The following is a 13,049-nucleotide window of genomic DNA, read 5'->3' on the forward strand; positions in this document are numbered from 1 at the left end:
ATTCTATCTTTATATCTTCTTTGCTTCAAGAACCAGATCTCTGATTTCTTTCCCTAGTCCATTGACATCTGAGGGACTCTTCTGAGTGTTTTTATTTACTTGCTACAGATTTGCCCAGAGAGAATGATTTGCTTCTCTGAGTACAGATTCCAGCTTCGTAGAAGAGAGAGAAAGAAAGTAAAGGCCCATCTCGACTATGATGTCCATCTGTGATTCAGTCCAATATGGAAAAAGCATTGAGGCCGGGGTGATAGTCAAACTGCCTCACAGCTGTATACCAGGGGGAGGGACCCTACAGACACTTCTAGTGCCTTGAGTTAACCTTCTTTACCTGCTGGGCTACAGAGAGGTCCAGGATAGGGGCCCTTTGAGGCTCATGACACTGTCTATCATCAGGTACAGATTTGCAATTATTTTAATACTTATTTTGAGAGAGAAGAAGAGAGAGAATCCCAAGCAGGCTGCATGCTCAGTGTGGAGCCCAACATGGGGCTCCATCCATCCCATGACCCTGGGGTCATGACCTGAGCCGAAATCAAGAGTTGGATGCTCAACTGACTGACCCACCCAGGCGCCCTAAGATTTGCAGTTATTTTAAACACTTGTCCAGCCATCCTGCTCACAGCTGAGTATCTGCCCTGGTTGACCACAGATTCTAGCCAGCTCTTGGTGGCCCAGCCTTGTTCGGGAGGGGGGTGGGGATGGGCTTTTCCCAGCGGGGAACCTGCCTGCCACCAGAGGCACGCTTTACCTCACTCTTCTAAGTTGGCCCCTCTGTCTCAGCAAAAATAAAACATTGGTTCCCACCATGAGTAATGTCCATGTAAGCTTTTAAATACTGACCACAGTCAGAAAAAACAGTCTGGTATCAAATAGTAAAGGAAGTTTAGCTGCCGATTCACGATCTTCGCCCAGCTCTCACTATACATAATGTATGATTTTCCTGAAGGTGAAGAGAGCATACATTTTTAAAATACCAAACTCCTCCGTCACTCGGGTAAAAATACTGCGACTTCTTTTCGTGGCAGCTTAACGGTAACAATAAACGGTGGCGGTTCTTGTGTTCGTTGTCCTCTTTGTCACCATCAGCTGACATTGACCTTGCAGCGGCTGTGTATCCTTTCCCGGGGAGCCGCACGATGCCAGAGCCCCATCTCACTCACTTCCAGGTGTTTGCCTGTTCCCTCCCTGCCCTGGGGACAAAACAGAGACCTGCAGGGAGACAGGGAGGTGCAAATGACCTATGCTGCTGGAGTGCAGTCTTTTGTGAGCCCTGAAAATTGAATTGTGCGTGTTAGCCCGCCGCCCACGAGGGGTCCAGGAAAGAACAGCTGAGGCCTACAGGGAGAATAAAGGAAAATGCCAGGTTTCCCTGCCCGTTCAGTGGTCTGGGCTTTGCTGCCGAGGCCTTGGGATTGAGCAGTGGCTGGGGCCCTCATTCTCCCCTGCAGGGAGGCCAGGCTCTGAGAGATCCCCCGAGAACAGGTGTCTGGCAGGAAGGAGACAGACCTGACGCTTTTCAGACCAGCAGCAGCCTGAAAAGTCTTTAGGAAAACTTTTATGCAACTAAAAGCGATTCAGCATCTCGTTTGCGAAAATACTCCTAAGGCACGTGCTCTGTCGAGAGCAGCCCCCGAGTTTGACAAGCTGGGGGGTTTAAACGTGAACCGAAATGGGGTTCCTGCTTTCAGTAGCCCCTTTTTGTTTGTTTGTTTCTCTTTGTTTCTTTTTTGTTTGGCTTTTTGTTTTTGTTTTGTTTTGTTTTGTTTTTTACTAGAAACTGTCATCAGTTTTCTCCTGGAACTTCTCCCGCTGAGGATTTATGGTGCTCGGATTCAGCTTTGTGGCGGAAGAAGGGCTTGCCTGCGAGGGGTGTCTCTCGTGTCAGGCGAGATAGAGAATTCGGGATCGGAGCCCACGGCTTCCGAATGCATTTTTGATTTGTTGGGTTTCCTCAGAGGTGTGTAGGAAACAAAAATAGAATCGCTGTTTACCCACTGACCCTCTTGCTGAGGCTGAGGATAAAAAAGGATTTGTTTTTTTTCCTTTACTACTCAGAAAAAGACCGTTCTACCTCTTTCCCGTGCTAGGCTCTTCGTGGCCACACACACCTATATATGCTGAGGACACAGGGTTATACTGGTAAGTGATTGCATCTGACTCAAAGCAGGTGTAACTCTGGCAGCCCTTCACCCCGCTATCTAGAAGTGGGGGGTGGGGGCGAGCCTGCTCCTTGGCGGGTAATCTGTCGTTGCCAGGCCATTGATTCAACCAGCACCGTATTATTTTCCGGCCAGAGTTCTTAAACTCTAACCTTCACGTAAAGCATATGATCACTTAAGAACAATTTTTAAGTGGAACGTAGATAAAACATAACCAGGTTTATTTCTTACTTCTATTAAGTATCAGATCTAAGCTTAAATGTTACTTGTACTTGGAGAAAGGTGGTACAAATACGAGTCTATCTTCGACCATCAGACTGTGTTCACAAGGAGAGCATCGTATGAGCCTGCGAACCAGGGGCAGTGGGGTCCAGCCTGTGCTGATTACTTGATTCTGTCCTGTTGTGGGGCTCACTGACTAGTTACATTCTATAAGGATTTTGTTTCCTAAAATGACATTTCTTACATACTTTCTCCCATTAAAAAAAAAAAATTCTTTCAGGGCACCTGGGTGTCTCAGTCAGTTGGGCGTCTGACTCTTGGTTTCGGCTCAGGTCATGGTCACGCAGTTCGTGGGATCAAGCCCTGTGTCAGGCTGTGCACTGACAGCATGGAGCCTGCTTGGGGTTCTGTCCCTCCCTCTCTCCTCCCCCTCCCCGTTCGCATACACACTCTCTCTCTTTCTCTCTCTGAAAATAAATAATAAACTTTAAAAATAGGAATTACAAAAAGTCTTCCTGTTTTCCGTTTCCACAGTTGCTGTGCACTGTGTAGGTTACTTTCTCACCTCCTCCTTTCACAGTACAAGTGTCTGTTCCCTGTGGTCTCGGGAGAAGACAGTTCCGGGCGCTTAGAGGGGACACCACCGTAGGAGACAAAACAAAGCCCCCTTGTTTCTGGTTTCCCTCCGGAGGCCGCAAGGCAGTTCTGATCGCTGACCTGAAAGCTGAGCGTTCGGTGTCCACTTCCTTCAGAAGACACCGCACTTTTCCTCCGTGTAGGAGGTGGCCCCCAGTGGCAGCAGGGGCCCGAGCGAGAAAAGCAGCTGGAACCCCTGCAGGAAGAGTTGACCTGAGGGAGAGAGTTTGGGTCTCCAGTGAAGACCGAAGCAAAAACGTTAATGAACAGTGTCAGAAGGGCCAGGATCATGATAAACCGAGGGGGCAGCGGGTGTATATTCTCCTCTTTCCTCTCTACATAGTCTTTCCATTTCCATCCGTGTGTTAAAACTATTGTCAGTGTTGATGCTTGTTCACCATACTGTTTGGAGAACCAAGGGTTTAGTGGAAGTATCCCGATCCAACTCTAGTTGTCTTTTCATACACTCGGAAACGCTAATACTCCTCCCTAGAACCTACCAGAAAGCTCTGTGATTCCAGACCATTACTATTGCAGCTACAATGCCCTGCTCAGTCCCAAATACTCCTCCCACCCCTCGACAGCCTTGGGAGGATTTTTCCGTGCATGAGGAAACTGAGGCACAGGCAGGCCCAACAGCCTGCCCTCGGTTTTAGAGCAAGCAGGTGACGAACTCAGGGCCGGACAGTCCGACCGAGGGAGATGGTTCGTGAATTCCTCAAAGTTCTAACCCAGATTTTGTGCACTTAGACTAAATGTTTTATTCTCCTGAAGGAAAAAAAAAATATGTGTTACATTTCACCACCAGCCACATCTTCTAACTTTTCCCTGCCTTGTCAGCTGCCTGTCAGGTTTGTAAAGAAATGCGGCATAAAACTGACAGGAAGAAACTCTGAAATCCATAACCACATGGCAGAATATTGAAAAATCTTCACACAGGCTTATTTTGTCATTTATTGTATAGCCCTAAACCAGCTGCCAGGGGCACAGGTGATTTAATAGGCACCATTTAGCTAATACATTATTTTGCCAAGAAAATTCATTGTGCTGAATTCTTTTTTAATCTTTCGTGGCTGCTTACTTATAAAAACAGACTGCCTAGAAGCTCTGAATTATTTCACAGAGGGGAGAAGCCAAACAGAGAAGGCTATTAATTTAAGCTGTTTCAAATGGAAATTGTCACTCTGGAGAAAGAAATGTAGGTGGCATAAGATATATACGATTCTTGGATAAAGAGAGACACTTGAAATGGCACATTTCATGTTTGGAGGTTCAAAAGGCATCATTCGTCAGTAGGTTATTAAACTAAGTTGAGTATTTTCTAGCTTTTAAACCAGGATGATGAATACGAAAGTGTTTTTCACACTCTTAAAGGATCATGCACACCTCAGGCACACGGAGGTTTGTGCAATGCAAGTGAGGTGTTGGGCGTGTTAGCATTCTGTCGGAATGGTATTTGTACAACATTATACAGTTTCCGATCTCTCTTCAGCAGAGGACGTCCAGACATTATTTAAAATTCTCAATGTTGTTTAGAATCTAAAAGAGAGCCTTTGAATCCAATAGATTGATGTGCGCTCTTGTTTTTAATTCTCACGCTTACGTAATGCTTAGACGTATGTTCAGATTTCTTCGTACAGAGGAAAATAGTGGTCACACGCCATGGAGACACACGGGTCACCTTACATCAGGGAGGCTGCATCGAGCAGACCACTAAGGCACATTTAGGACAAAGAAGAGAAAAAAAATAGGACAGTTGAAAAGTAGAGTTTTAGAAAAGGGTCTGTCTCTTGAAAGAAGAGAGAGAGAGAGGAGGCAAACGAAAGACATGGTATTATTGACAAATTAATGACACCAGTATTCTGAAATGTTGGGAGACATCATTCACTGCTTCTGTAGTCACAAATGCTAGAAACAGCATAAATGGCAGCAGTGAATTCGATGAATTACATTTATTAATGGCTATAGATTATAAATTACATTCCCTTTCCTAGAATTACATGCAACTGTGGCTAAATGAGGGAAAGCCTACAGATGTACTTATGGAATCCTGGTCTTTAGATATATTTTAATGAAAAAGAGCAAGTTACACGACACTGTTATAGTATAGCTACATTCTTTTTCTGCCTCCCGGGGTATGTATACATGCATGTGTGAACCGTTCTCTTTGTATATTCGTAAGGTATTTCCAAGGATATCTGAGGAGCTAATAATAACAGTTCTACCTGGGTACGAAGACTGGGAATCGGATAATAAGGTTTATTTCCTTCATGGCATTTTTTTTTTTTTTTTTACTGTTGGACTTTGTTTCTCTGTGTTCTTCTTCTTCTCCCCTGACAAAAACATTTCACGAGATACAACTTAGAGTTCAGTTTTCTACTGTTTGTCAAGATTCGCGGATAGGTTGACACATTAAAAAAAGAATGCTCACTCAAATTAGCATGCATCAGAAATCCCTGTAGGGTCTCGTGAAAATACAGACACGTGGGTCCCCTTCCAGCAGGTTAACTGGACACAGAGCCCTGGAATGTGCGTTTGGAATGGACCTCGGGAACCGAACCCTCAGGAGTCTGCAGACTTCCCCCTGAGAAACACTTGCCCTGAGCTGGTAGAACTCACCAGCTCGCATGGAGACACTTCTGGCGTGAGCCATCCAACAGCCTGAAGACGCAATTCTACCATGACCGCTTTAGAAAAAAGCATCTGTGAAAAATAACAGTTATTACTCTCATTATTGTTGGATATTCTATTGACTTCTTCCCACCAAAAGGAAGGGCCAGGATGGCCATTATATTCATCGTTTTCCCTTTGTCTGAGGGGGGTGATGTGGAGAGCCCTGATGTGGAAAGTCACAATGAGAAAATATTGGAAACTTGTCTTAGAAAACCGGTTTGTATGCACGTTACCTCTAATGACAGTTGCTGAATATGTGCTGAATGGTAGCTGCTCTTATATATGCTTGCGTGACTTTGCTTTCCCAGGCTTTTGTCATGAGACCGGTGAGCCCTGGTGGCTCAGGTCCACGGGGATTAAGACGCCAAACCATTTGGTCTCCTCTTCCCGAATCACATGGCTGTGCCACGTGGACGTACAGCACGCCTCCTCGCGTCCTCTCTGTATTCCTCGCTTTGCAGGATGGTGGGCCCTCATCACCACTGCTCCTGGAGAAATGACACATCCCACTGTTTCTCTTCTCCCACCTGCCGCAACCGCTGCTTGCTTCTCTCCTGCTTCTCCCACCCCACGAAGAGTGGAAGAGGATGTTCACGAGCTTCCACGAGTCATCAGAACTTTGGTTGCGCTACCAGGCAGAGACCTAGCTCTTCTAGTTTGCAGACTGTTACCCATGGATCGGATAATTGCCCTGAGGATATCTGAGTGGCTTCATCCTGGCTTAGCATCACACAAAACATTCCCTTCCATTCCTGAACCCATGTTTCTTTTCTTTTTTTTCAATATATGAGGTTTATTGTCAAATTGGTTTCCATACAACACCCAGTGCTCATCCCAAAAGGTGCCCTCCTCAAGACCCATCACCCACCTTCCCCTCCCTCCCACCCCCCATCAACCCTCAGTTTGTCCTGAACCCATGTTTCAAACTAAGCCCAAGTGTCTGGACATTCATGTATCGCAATATGTCCGTGAGGTCTCTCTCAGCATTCTAGGACTTAGCCATCTACCCCAAATCTTTTTCGCATTTTACTCAGGATGTCTCCTGGAAACAGGTTGCCAGGTCACTGTCTCTGATAACCTGGCATTCCCAGATTGAGCACATAGATTAGCCTCTCAGGTTTCTAGGAACTTACTATCATAGGGTATATTAAAACAAGTACACCATTTTCCATGCAATTGTTATCATTCATTGGGTTGCCAAGGTAACAAGCACCATGTGAACTATTAGAATCTGTATGGATGTAGCTGTTGAGTCGTTAATACTAAAAACTATGCATTATTCAGCAAGCTGTTCTCTCTACTTACCTAATGATGTAGCTTTTCTTCTCTAAGAGGACAAGTGATGGTCTCCCAATTTGATGGGAAGCATATTTATTAAGATAGACATCAGTAAACAGAATGGATTTGTGCCAGAAAAGCTGCCTGTGTACTAAATTCTATTTTCCTGTTGATGTCATCATCAAATGGAGATTCTATTCTGTGATTTTTTGGGGCTTTTCCTCATAAAAGATCATTTGCAGTTAATACTGCAAACTTGAAAAAAAACACAGAAAAAAGGAAAATTTGTATTTTTACAGGAGCACTAATATTTAGGTACATAGCAAGTTGTAAATACAGGATTTCTCAGGTTATTATTATTATTATTTTGCCCCAATAGGTTAAGGGTTGAAAGAGGGAAAAAAGATAGTAGCTCTTGCAAAGAATTCTGATTGATCAACTTTAAATGGATAATTTTTTTCTTTTAAGTATTCTATAGTAGAAGAGTTCAGAGTTCTGTTTGCTCAGCCCTGTTTCATTGCAAGTGAATAAGCTAAAAGCACATTAAAAGATGCTATGGCACCGTGAATAAATGCCAAACAGTAAACAGAATATATTTAGATCACATCACTGTGTGGTACACCTTATGCAATGTTACACGTCAATTACATCTCAATAAAACTAGGGAAAAAATTAGAAATAAAAAAAATCTTAAAAGAAAAAAAAACCAGCCCCAAACAAAAATAGGCATTCAGATTATAGCAGTTGTTATACATTTGGAAATCTTGACACAGTGGAGCCTGAAAGCATTCTGGGAATTTTAGGGTTTTGTACATAGGGCATAATAATGGCAAATACTTGGAAATTAACTGCAACCAGGATGTTAAAACATCCATCACGTGATTGAGAATGCCTTCCTTTAAAGAGCTTATTTGTTGGAAGTAAAAATTCAAAAATATTTCCTAATCATCCTTTTTAAATTATGTATTTATTTATTTATTTTTAAATTTACATCCAAGTTAGCATATAGTGTAATAATGATTTCAGGAGTAGAATCCAGTGATTCATCCCCTATGTATAACACCCAGTGCTCATCCCAACAAGTGTCATCCTTAATGCCCCTTACCCATTTAGCATCCCCTCCCCAACCGATAGCCCCTCCAGCAACTGTCAGTTTGTTCTCTGTATTTAAGAGTTTCTTATGTTTTGTCTCCTCTTTGTTTTTATATTGTTTTTGCTTCCTTTCCCTTACGTTCATCTGTATTGTATCTAAAATTCCATGTATGAGTGAAGTCATATGATATTTGTCTTCCTTTGACTGATTAATTTTGCTTAGCATAATACCTTCTTGTTCCATCCATGTTGTTGCAAATGGCAAGGTTTCATTCTTTTTGATTGCTGAGTAATACTCCATTGTGTGTGTGTATACATATATATATATGTATATATATGTATATATACATATATATATATGTATACATATATATGTATACACACACGTGTGTGTGTGTGTGTGTGTGTGTGTGTATAAACACACACCACATCTTCTTTATCCATTCATCCATCGATGGACATTTGGGCTCTTTTCATACCTTGGCTGTTGTTGATAGTGCTGCTGTAAACATTGGGGTGCATGTGCCCCTTCTAGACAGCACACCTGTATCCTTTGGATAAATACCTCTTAGTGCAATTGCTGGGTCGTTGGGTAGTTCTCTTTTTAATTTTTTGAGGAACCTCCATACTGTTTTCCAGAGTGGCTTCACCAGTTTGCATTCCCACCAGCAGTGCAAAAGGGTTCCTCTTTCCCCACATCCTTGCCAACATCTGTTGTTGCCTGAGTTAATTTTAGCCATTCTGACAGGTGCCAGGTGGTATCTCATTGTGGTTTTGATTTGTGTTTCCCTGATGGTGAGTGATGTTGAGCATTTTTTTTCATGTGTCTGTTAGCCATCTGGATGTCTTCTTTGGAAAAGTGTCTATTCATGTCTTTTGCCCATTTCTTCACTGGATTATTTGTTTTTTGGGTGTTGAGTTTGATAAGTTCTTTTTGATTTTGGATACTAACCCTTTATCTGGTATGTCCTAATCATCTTTTGATTAAATAGTCAAGGACTTGATTAGTTTCACCTCATACCATATTGAGTTGACAGTTCCATCCTAGATCTGGGGATAAATGCATCAGCCCAGTCCCCACTCACAAGGAACTATGAATGCAGCAGGAAAGCTAGAAAACAAACACACACTCGTAACAAAGTGATTAATGCCAGAACAGGAGAAATTAAGGGTCCTATGTTATTGGTTCTGAGGAGTGTCACCAAAAAAAAAACCACTATAAATGTAGCTTTTTTGCTTAACTACAGGCAGATCCCTAACTCAGAGCATGAGATTTAATCATCCTCAATTAAGAAGGGAAACATCTTTAGAAATGGAAGAGTAATGAGCCTGTAACCAATAGCATGGTCAGCAAATTATAAGCCTTTGCATTGAAGTCTTCCCGGCCTCCTGCCTTGATTATTACAGTGTTTTTCCAACCCGTTTTCCTGTCTCAGGTCTCTCTGGCCCCCATCATTCATCTGTTTATGCACATTCATCCAAGTCCATTATCTCCTGTGCCCTAGATATTATTCTGGGTGCTACGTGCAGTGAAATGAAGTTCCGGTTCTCAAAAGGCTTACGTTATAGTGGGAGGCAGGGCAAGGAACAAACAATAAACTGAATCGCTAAAATAGTAATAATTTCCACTTAAAACAGGTGCTGTCTAAGGGGAATAAGTGCTTTTAACTGGGGTTACTTTGGAGCATGTCATCAAAAGAGGCTTCTCTGAATAGGTGGCCTTTAAGCTGAGACATGAATGCAAAAGGTCAGAGATCAGAGCATTCCTGGCAGAGACCAAGCAGTTCCCTATCCCCAGGTGAGAACAAGGGAACAATATGACAAGTTCAAGCAAAGGCTAATGGGCGGGGAGGGTCCACTAGTTTTGCAGAGGGGTTTGAGTTTTATTTAGAGTAAAGGGAAGTCATTGGGGCACTTAAGGCAGACAAGTGCTAGCATATGATCTATGTTTTTAAAGGCATATTATATAATAGGGATGCCTGGGTGGCTCAGTCGATTAAGTGACTGACTCTTGATTTCTGCTTAGGTCACAATCTCATGGTTTGTGGGGTTAAGCCCACATTGGGCTCTGTACTGATAGCATGGAGACTGCTTGGGATTCTCTCTCCCCTTTTTCTCTCTCTGCCCCTCCCCCTGCTGGCTGGCTCTCTCTCTCTCTCTCTCTCTCTCTCTCTCTCAAAATAAATAAATTTAAAATAAGGATATTAGATTATAAATACCCATTAGTCTAAAATAATTAAATAAATGATTGAATAAATAAATAAAGGAAAGGGGACACATATTTCTTACACATAAATTCCAAACAATAAATGTAGATCTTTCCTCTGAGTTCCTCGCTGGCTTTAGTGACTTGTTTCTAATGAACAGAATATAGAAAATGGAAAAAACAGTAGTAATTCTGGAGTGGAGAAACTCGTAGACACAAAAAGATCTAGTGATGAAGGTTGACATCACCAGATGTAAGTTATGTGAATTCTGTGGGTATTAGGACCTTTATTAGAGGAGGCATCCCTTCTACCATATGCTGACTCAACAAGAAGTCAGCAGCCCAGAAAGGATCCTTACCCACCCACACTTGTATCCTGACCTCAGGCTTCCAGCCTCCAGAACTATGGGAAACAAATTTCTGTTGTTTATAAGCTTCCTCGTCTGGGGTATTTTGTTATAGCATCCCGAATGGGCTAAGAGATTGACCCCTGATACGGTGTGATGAGAAAGACATTTCACTTCTGTAATCACCCCCAAGTCCATGACCATGAGAAAACAGAAAAATTGAGGTATATTATACAAAATGTCTGGCCAGGCCTCCTCAAAACTGTCAAGGTCATGAAGAATCTAAGAAAGACCAAAAAGCTGTCTTGGGTTAGAGAACACTGTGGAGGTATAACAACTAAATACAACATGGTATCCTGGATTGGATCTTGAGATGGGATAGTAGTGGGAAAATAGGTGAAATTCAAATACGGTTTGTAGTTTAGTCAGTAGGAATGTGCCCATTTCTCAGCTTTGATGAAGGTACCATGGTTATGAAGATAGTAACAATGGAAAGGTAGGGTGAAGAGTATTCAGGAAGTCTCGTATTAGCTTCATAACTTTTCTGCAAATCTGAAATTATTCCCAAAAGAACTTTTTTAAGGAAACACACAAAAAGGAGGATTTTAGCTTCTCTGTAGTGAATAGACTGAGGTAGGGGTATAAGAGTATAAGTAGGGGAGCAGTGAGGACCTAGGCTGGTGGAACATACAGATGGGAGTTGGTGGTGGCCAGAGACAAGGCTCCGGGTGGGAATGGAGGGAGGGGCATAGACATGGTGCTATTTTCAAGTAGCCAAGGACAGACCCAGTGGCAGATGGGATGGCAGTGACGGAATGTGGAGAATGAGCTGGCAGTGGGGGAGATGCTGAGATAAGAATTGTGTCCTAGAAGATAGATATGATGATGTCAGTTTTCATTTCAGAAATCTTCACTAATTTCCCCTGAAAATATAATAAAAGAGACCAAACTCTTCATCCTGACCTACCAGATCCTCAATAATTCAGTCATGAATTATAGTTATTTTTTTAAATGTTTGTTTATTTATTTTGAGAGAGAGACCGAGAGAGAGAGAGAGAGAGAGAGAGAGAGAGAGAGAGAGAGAGAACCCCAATTAGGCTCCATGCTGTTAGCGCAGAGCCCAACTCCGGTCTCAATCCCACAAACCATGACATCATGACCTGACCCTAAATTAAGAGTTGGATACTCAACCGACTGTGCCATCCAGCTGCCTCCCTAATTATAGTTTCTAATACCTTCCACGCTGGATCCTCTACACATCTTGCTCCACACATAGACACATCTACCTGATGTCCCATCCACAAGGCTTTTCACATCCTGCTGGAGTTAGTCTTTCACCTCTTAAAATACCAGAACACATTCACCCTGGCTTACTAGATGATGGTGATGATGATGATGATGATGATGATGGTGGTGATGATGGTGATGATGGTGATGGTGATAATGATGATGATAAAGATAAACAATAGAACACCTTTTTGATAAAGTGTCATATTTTATGCTAAGAGCTTTATCTTCATCCACCACATTGATGCTCAACAATATTTGTATAAGGAAAGTGTTGTACTTATTCTTGGTCTGCACTTGGGGAAGCTGATTTGGGGGGATGGAATGGCTATATAATTGATGGTCCAAACTGAAAAGGGGCACTATCCACACTTACTCTAAAACAATAAGTGTCAACCAAGGCTGTTCAGGAGAACCCTGGATGCCTGATCCTGCCAATGCCGTGAAGAGCAGTGTGCCAAATGTTGCACAACTAGCAAGTGACCCAGTAGAGCCTTTAAACTACAATATTCTTATTCCAAAATTCATTATGAATGTTTATAACAATACTCTCTTGGTAGATTATAAGTTTTGACCTCATCTCTCGGAGCTGCGCACTCCTCATGGATGAAGATGGTGCTGCTAGAATGTAGTTAAAGTTCCGTGAGATGGTGGTTAGTGATGCATCTAACAAGGATGAAAAGTCAATAAATGAAGGCAGGCAGGGATCTGTGGCTTAAACGTAGCCATCTTCTTTGGTCCTAAATAGTATCTAGCACAGTATTTTGCTGTCAGGTGTTGCTAGCTGTTCAATAAATATCAGTTAAATGCACTCTACTTCAAGATCGAGGAGATTGATGGGCCAAAAGAGTGATCAGGAACTACATTGAATCTAAAAGGGGATTTTGGGGGTGATTCCCCAATATCAGAGACCCTGTTTCTCACAGATGCTTCAGAGCCAGAGCCAAAACCAGAAAAAAATCTTTGGTAGGGAAGTGCTGTGGCAATCCACGTTATTTACCACACCATGCTGCACATTGTTCCTTGGTTCTGTCACTCCAAATGGAGCATACGGTATAAGGAGGCTCTCTGCAGTGTATGAGTCTTACACGCTTTGTTACCATCTGTTGCTAATTGAATTAATATGCATCTGGGTTTCTTTCAACA

General features: G+C 42.6%; 1 protein-coding gene and 1 long non-coding RNA gene across 5 annotated transcripts in view; one reads left to right on the forward strand and one right to left on the reverse strand.

The window, feature by feature from the left end:
• PRKG1 (protein kinase cGMP-dependent 1) overlaps nucleotides 1-13,049 on the forward strand; it is a 1,240,511-nt gene that overhangs the window by 701,187 nt on the left and 526,275 nt on the right. The gene's annotated exons all lie outside the window — the stretch shown is intronic.
• Nucleotides 287-7,126, reverse strand: LOC113596487 (uncharacterized). The gene is made up of 3 exons (XR_008291980.1): nucleotides 6,999-7,126; nucleotides 5,640-6,181; nucleotides 287-5,353 (listed from the first exon to the last, which is right to left on the reverse strand). It is a non-coding gene; the product is annotated as an uncharacterized LOC113596487 (long non-coding RNA).

Source organism: Acinonyx jubatus, chromosome D2, assembly GCF_027475565.1.
Source record: "Acinonyx jubatus isolate Ajub_Pintada_27869175 chromosome D2, VMU_Ajub_asm_v1.0, whole genome shotgun sequence".
NCBI lineage: Eukaryota > Metazoa > Chordata > Mammalia > Carnivora > Felidae > Acinonyx > Acinonyx jubatus.